At 47.5% G+C, this 7137-nt stretch overlaps 1 protein-coding gene and 1 pseudogene across 3 annotated transcripts in view; one reads left to right on the forward strand and one right to left on the reverse strand.

Annotated features, from left to right (window-relative positions):
* LOC135197301 (protein peste-like) overlaps window positions 1-7137 on the reverse strand; it is a 76160-nt gene that overhangs the window by 61621 nt on the left and 7402 nt on the right. The gene's annotated exons all lie outside the window — the stretch shown is intronic.
* Window positions 1-7137, forward strand: part of LOC135197340 (protein peste-like) — a 38184-nt pseudogene that overhangs the window by 30215 nt on the left and 832 nt on the right.

Below are 7137 nucleotides of genomic sequence, written 5' to 3' on the forward strand. Positions count from 1 at the left end.
CCTTGTTCGAAAGCTTACGACCTATCCAGCTGCCGCTAGTACCTTCCTATTGTAAAAGGACCGAAGGTTTGTATGCCGTGTCGGAACAATTGTATTTTTCCTAACTATACAAACCTGAGGTCCTTTACATATAGTCCCACCTCATGCCACCCCTCACTCTGCCTAAAGCAAAGTGGTTCTTCACCTCCCAGTTGCGCGGTGCGCACACTGTCGAACAAGCAGTTAACTACCGAACTCCCTTGTTCGAAGCTTACGACCGTTCCAGCTGCTGCTAGTTACCTTCCTATTGTAAAGGACCTTAGGTTTGTATAGTCAGGAAAAATACGATTTTCGACAAATTGTTATTTTTGGAATATCTTTGGTGTTTAATGTAGATGTAATCTACCAGCTAATTTAGTAATATATTTTCATACAATGAACTTACCTGTCAGATATATACATAGCTAAGACTCCGTCGTCCCCGACAGAAATTCAAATTTCGCGCCACTCGCTACGGTAGGTCAGGTGATCTACCTGCCTGCCCTGGGCGGCAGGACTAGGAACCATTCCCGTTTTCTATCATATTTTCTCTGTTGCCGGTGGTATCAACATTGTTGTTACTACCTCCTGACTGGAATTCGCTTTTCAAGACTTTATTGATCATCTTTATTGGATTTCTTGGTGACGTACTGGATCATTGTTTTGGCATTCGCTACTGTGGACTGGATTTGGACTTGCTTTTGATTTTTCTAATAGAATGTCTGATTCAAGTGTTAGTGTGAGTGTGTGTGAATGTAGGCTGCAAGGTGAGGATACCGAAGGCTTCGGTTGATCCTCACACTGTATATCGTAAATGTAGGGGTTGACTGTTCTTTGGCTAACACCTGTATTGAGTGTGAAAAGTTGGATGCTAATGAATGGAAGGACTCTAACTTCTTACTTGAAGAAGTTAGAGAGGGATAGGATTAGACGGGCCTGCACAAAAGAGTGTGAGTACAAGGCCTATTGAGCCTTTTTCTGAGTTCTAACTCTCCTTTTGTTAATGAATAGATTTCTCCCTATGTATCTGAATCCTCACAGGCTTTGCATTCGGATCGGCTTCTGAAATCGCCAATTCTGAAGGCTACTCTTCGTAAGATGAAGACAAAGATGGCGGCCATGCAAGGTAAGGCTAGTGATTGTGAATTACAAAGTGAAGTGAGTGTTCCCAGTGTTGTGGAGGGGGCGTCTGACCGTCCTGCGATGCTCCCAGGCCTAGACCTCTTCCAAACTCGCATACCAGAGGAGTAGGAAAGTCGAAAGTCGTACGGAGGTTGTGGGGAATCCCAACGGTCAGGCGTCCCTTCAGCAGGTTCTGTTTCGTTACAGTCTGCTCAGGACCGCTCAAATAGAAGCGTCCTACGAGATTGTTCTCGTCGTCCGGTTTCCCTCACCTAAACGAGGGTGGAAGGACTCGGATCTTTCTAGGCCACTGAAAAAGGCATTGGAAAGAGCGCGCGTTCGACTCGAGCCGGAGCGCTTCTCGGAGGAAGCTCCTTCTTCTATCAAGAAGGCTAAGCTGGTTTCGACGCCTCCTAGAGATGTATTTGATGATCTCACTCCTTCGAGTTCTCCTGCTTCTTCTATTGAAGAGGACGCTGGGGTGGCTTCCAAGAGGATTTTGCTTGCAGTTCAAGAGCAGATTGCCTCTTTGGTTGGAGTTCTTTCAAGGGATCCCCCTCGCAAGAAGGACGCTAGACTTCCTATTTAAGAAGTCTCGTCTTCTTTCTCCTCCAGCCAGACGTGAAGCGTCCGCCAGACATAGGACGTCTTCCAGGCAAGAAGAGTCGTACAAACGTCAGGATCTTTCCGAGCGAGTTGCTCGAGATCAGGATACGCTCAGGCCTGAGGCGCCAGCCAGGCGCGAGGCGCCAGTTAGGCGTGAAGATTCAGCCAAGCGCGAGGCGCCAGCCAAGCGCGAGGATTCAGCCAGGCGCGAGGCGCCAGCAGGCGCGAGGAGTTGCGTGAGGCGCCAGACAAGCGCGAGACGTCAGCCAGCGCGAGATGCCAGCCAGGCTACACGCTCCAGCCAAGCGTGAAGCGCCAGCCAAGCGCGAGGCGCCAGACAAGCGCGAGGAGCTGTTCAGGCACGAGAAGTCAAGCAGACGCGAGACTTCTTTTAGACGTGAGAGAGAGTCGGTTCACTCTATGAGCCCCTCTCCTAGTAAGAGTTTGTCATCAGTAGAGAGAGAACGGGATGAAGATCCTCTCGTTTTTCAGGCTGATTCTCCACAGGTAGAGAAGGAGATTCGGAAGAAGAGGGTGAGGGAGAGAGGAGTCTCGAACTATAAAGTTCTAACTGACCTTCTTTTACGAGAATATGGAGATTCTTTAACTCATGCCGCTCCTCTTCGCCTCGATCACTGTTTCAAGTGCGACTGTGCCTAAGTCTTCGTCGGTCTTGAAGATGAGACCTACGATCTCTATGAAGAGAGCGCTTCAGTCCTTAGACAAATGGATGTTGTCTAAGAAGGATCTGGGCAGGACCACCTTCTGTATGCTCAGCCATACTTTTGGCAAGAGAGGTTTCTGGTACCGAACTGGGGAGAACATGGGCCTTTCTCTTCAGCGGCAGCCGAAGCGGACTTTTCAACCTTGGTTGACTCGTCAAGGAGACACGCTTTGAATGGAGCTCGCGTGTCTTGGGCTATTTCGGAGACGGATCATCTCAAGGGACTCTTCCATATTTTGGAAGTGTTTAATTTCCTAGACTGGTCCCTTGGGGTGATGTCTAAGAAAGCTCATGACTCGGATGGTCTTGACCCCGAAGTCATTCTCAGTATTCTTGCTTGTATTGACAAGGCGGTACAAGACAGATCGGGAGAAATCTCCTCTCTTTTCGAGCAGTACTCCTTAAGAAGAGGATATTTTTTAGTTCATTCCTAACCAGGCGTTTCTCCCTCACAGAGAGCAGCCCTGGTTTTGCTCCCATGTCTGACTTCCTGTTCCTTCTCAGTTAGTTGAAGGACATTTCTCGATCAATGACTGAGAAGGCGACTCAGGATCTTCTCCTGCAAACTGCAAGGAAGAAGAGACCTCTTGTTTCGGTTGACAAGAAAGGACGATTCTTACTACGGTTCAGCTCTTTCGAGGAGGGCCTCTCTCCAGAGCTACCTCTAAGAGAAGAGGTCTTGAGAGGAGAGGTAAGGCTCCTTCCCGTCCCTTAAGAAAGGGAAGTGAGACAGACAGCCTCCAAACACCATGGGGGCCAGGCAGGCTTCTCGAATTTGCAGACGCCTGGTCACTCATAAACTCAGACGCCTCTTCCATGTCCATAATCAGGAAGGGATATCTTATCCCCTTCCAAGACAGTCCTCCACTAACGACCATTCCGCGGGAACTGTCAGCCAGATACAGGGACCTGTACTGAGGATACTCTTCGTCTGATGGTGAATCAAATTTGGGACAAAAGAGCTATAGAACTGGTTCTAGAGCAAAACTCTCCGGGTTTTACAATCGGCTTTTCCTGGTTGCGAAAGCCTCGGGGGGCTGGAGACCATTCTAGATGTCAGCACTCTGAACAAGTTCGTTCGAAAGGAGAAGTTCTCTATGGAGACTTCGGCCTCAGTCCTTGCGGCGTTACGTCAAGGAGATTGGATGGTGTCGCTGGATCTCCAGGACGCCTATTTTCATGTCCCGAGTCACCCTTTGTCGGAAGAAGTACCTCCGTTTCATGACGGGGGGGAAGGATCTTTCAGTTCAGGCCTTGTGTTTCGGCCTATCCAAAGCGCCTCAGGTCTCACGAGCCTGATGAAGAATGTGGCGAGGTTTCTTCACCTCAAAGGCGTCAACATCTCTCTCTATTTGGACGATTGGCTCATCAGGGCCAGAACAGAGAGCAGTGTTTGGAGGACCTTTCTTTGACCCTAGACCTGATAAAGGCGTTGGGACTACTCGTGAACCTCGAGAAGTCACAGCTGATTCCCAGACAGAACTTGGTCTATCTGGGGATTCAGATGGATTCTCGGGGTTTTCGAGTATTTCCTTCGCAAGAGAGAATCGTGAGAGGCTTGGAAAAAGTCTCTCTCTTCTTAGGGAAAAGAACGAACTTCGCGAGGGAATGGTTTAGCCTACTAGGCACCCTTTCCTCGCTCGAAGAACAGTTCTTTCCTCTAGGAAGACTACATCTTCGCCCTCTTCAGTTTTTCCTAAGGAGACGTGGAACTGGAGACGGGACTTCTCTCAGCAGTTTTCTCCTTCCAAGGGAGATGAAAACCACACTGCAATGGTGGTTGTCCCCTCTAAAAGAGAACAAGGGAATTTCTCTGGAAGTTCCGAACCCAAACCGAGTGTTGTATTCCGACGCATCGGAGAAGGGTTGGGGAGCAACACTAGGGACCGAGAGAAGTGTCATGGCCACCTGGAGGCAGCACAGGTGTCCTGGCACATAAATTGCAAAGAACTTCTAGCAGTTCACTTAGCGCTAAAGTTCTTTCGAACCCTTTGTGACGAACAGTGTGGTCCAAGTGAATGTGGACAACACTACAGCCCTGTCCTACATTCGGAAGCAGGGAGGAACACACTCAGTGTCGCTCTACGAGATAGCAAGAGATCTGCTAATTTGGGCCTCACAAAGAAACATCGCCCTCCTAACAAGATTTGTTCAGGGGACAGAAACATCAGGGCGGACAGACTGAGCAGGAGAAGCCAGGTCCTTCACACAGAATGGACTCTTCATTCAGAGGTGTGTCAGAGTCTTTGGGATCTCTGGGGCACTCCTCACGTAGATCTGTCGCCACATTCCTTTCCAAAAGGCTGGAAGTCTTTTGTTCAGTGGTGGAAGACCCAAGAGCTCTCGTGGTCGACGCCTTCCTGCTGGACTGGTCTCATGTGGACGTGTACCGCTTTCCCCCCTTTCAAGATCCTGGACAAGTGTTGAGAAAGTTCGTAGCGTCCAACGGGACAAGGATGACCCTGATAGCCCCGTTTTGGCCAGCGCAAGATTGGTTTGCAGAGGTGCTGGAGTGGACAGTAGACTTCCCAAGATCCCTTCCAAAAAGGATGGATCTTCTCAGACAGCCACACTTCGAGAGGTTTCATCAAAACCTCCCCGCTCTCGCTCTGACTGCCTTTCGACTATCGAAAGACTTGTCAGAGCGAGGGGGTTTTCCTCTCGCGAAGCTGCAAGCGCTATCGCTAGAGCCCGCAGAGCTTCTACTAGACGAGTCTATCAGTCGAAGTGGGAGGTATTCAGAAGGTGGTGCAAGTCTAAGAAGTTGTCCTCCTCCAGTACCTCTATAACCGAAATCGCCGATTTCCGTGTTCTTGAGAGAGGTCTCTCATTTGTCTGTATCGACAATCAAAGGATACAGGAGCATGCTGTCGGCAGTATTTAGAAACAGAGGCCTAGACATAGCTGACAATAAAAGATCTGCACGACTTGATTAGATCGTTTGAAACGACAAAATCGAAGGAACTAAACTCCACCCAGCTGGAACCTGGATGTAGTTCTCAAGTTCCTTTCGTCGGACAGATTTGAGCCTCCCCACGTAGCTTCGTTCAGGGATATAACAAGAAAATGCTTGTTTCTCCTATCTTTGGCGACAGCCAAAAGAGTTGGCGAACTTCATGCCCTAGAAGATGAAGTCGGCTTTAACAAAGACTCGGCCTTTTGGCTCGTTTAGAACTCTGTTTCTAGCGAAGAATGAGAATCATCGAATCCCTGGCCCAAGAGATTCGAGATCAAAGTCTTTTCGAGTCTAGTAGGGAGAGAAACAGAGAGGTCTCTTTGCCCGGTAAGAGCCTTGAAGTTCTTCTTACAAGAAAGAAACAAATGGGAGGCTCTAGACAAAGTCTTTGGTGTTCGATTAAGGACCCCACAAGAATCATGTCTTAAGAACGCATTAGCTTTCTTCATTAGGAGCATCATTACGGATGCTCACAAGTTCTGTCCTGACGACTCTTTTCCGCTTTTAAGAGTAAAAGCCCATGAAGTTAGAGCAGTGGCGGACGTCTCTCTCTTTTGTTTCAGAAGAATATGTCATTAAAGAAAATCATTGACACGACATATTGGAGGTGCAATTCAGTTTTTTGCATCTCACTATCTTAAAGACGTTCGCGTGACCTACGAGAAATCTCTGGGACCATTTGTATCGGCGGATACAATACTGGGTACGGGAGCAAACACCAATCCTTAAATTTGTACATACCTTCTACTAGATATGTTCTAGATTCCTGCTGACAAAGAGGACTTGGTGCTGCACTGGCGGACAGTCACTGTTGTTCAGTAAGGAACTCTTGTGATATCTTTTAGGGGGGGAGTATTTAAAATTTTTTTTTTTTTTTTTTTTTTTTGAGAATTTTTGTATAAATGAGTTTTCGTTTCGAGTTATGGGTTGTTTGTTATGAGTTCGGGATAACTCAGAGCAATTCTATATACTAACATGGTGGTTAGGATCAGGTGGTCGGGATTGGTTTATGCTCCTTCAACAAGTGTGTTGTCATAGAAGTGGTCCAGTACCCATTGACAAGAAGTGGTCCAGTACCCATTGACAAAAGTCCTTTTAGGCTCTGCGAGTAAGCGGTTCTTATACCCATCGACAGACCCACAAGAACTCTAGCCATAGATCTAATATCTCGCTAAAGTCTTGAGGTGATGCAGACTACTGCGGCTACAGCCACGAAGTCTAACCAACCTATCAGGTATGGACCCAAGGTTTTTTCTTTATACCTACAACATATGTTTGTTTACCTGTCTATTCCATATTAGCTGTCTCTGACCCTCCACCAAAGGGTGCCAATCAGCTATGTATATATCTGACAGGTAAGTTCATTGTATGAAAATGATATTGTTATAATACAATAAAGTTTCATACATACTTACCTGGCAGAATATACGATTAATGGCCCACCAGCCTCCCCGCAGGAGACAGGTGGAAGAGGATATGATAGAAAACGGGAATGGTTCCTAGTCCTGCCCGCCCAGGGCAGGCAGGTAGATCACCTGACCTACCGGTAGCGAGTGGCCGCGAAATTTGAATTTCTGTCGGGGACGACGGAGTCTTAGCTATGTATATATCTGCCAGGTAAGTATGTATGAAACTTTATTGTATTATAAACAATATCATTTTTTCTTTTACTTCATACAGGAAGTAGGAATTCCCGTCAATGTCAAAGCTA

Source organism: Macrobrachium nipponense, chromosome 18 (genome assembly GCF_015104395.2).
Source record: "Macrobrachium nipponense isolate FS-2020 chromosome 18, ASM1510439v2, whole genome shotgun sequence".
NCBI classification, from domain to species: domain Eukaryota; kingdom Metazoa; phylum Arthropoda; class Malacostraca; order Decapoda; family Palaemonidae; genus Macrobrachium; species Macrobrachium nipponense.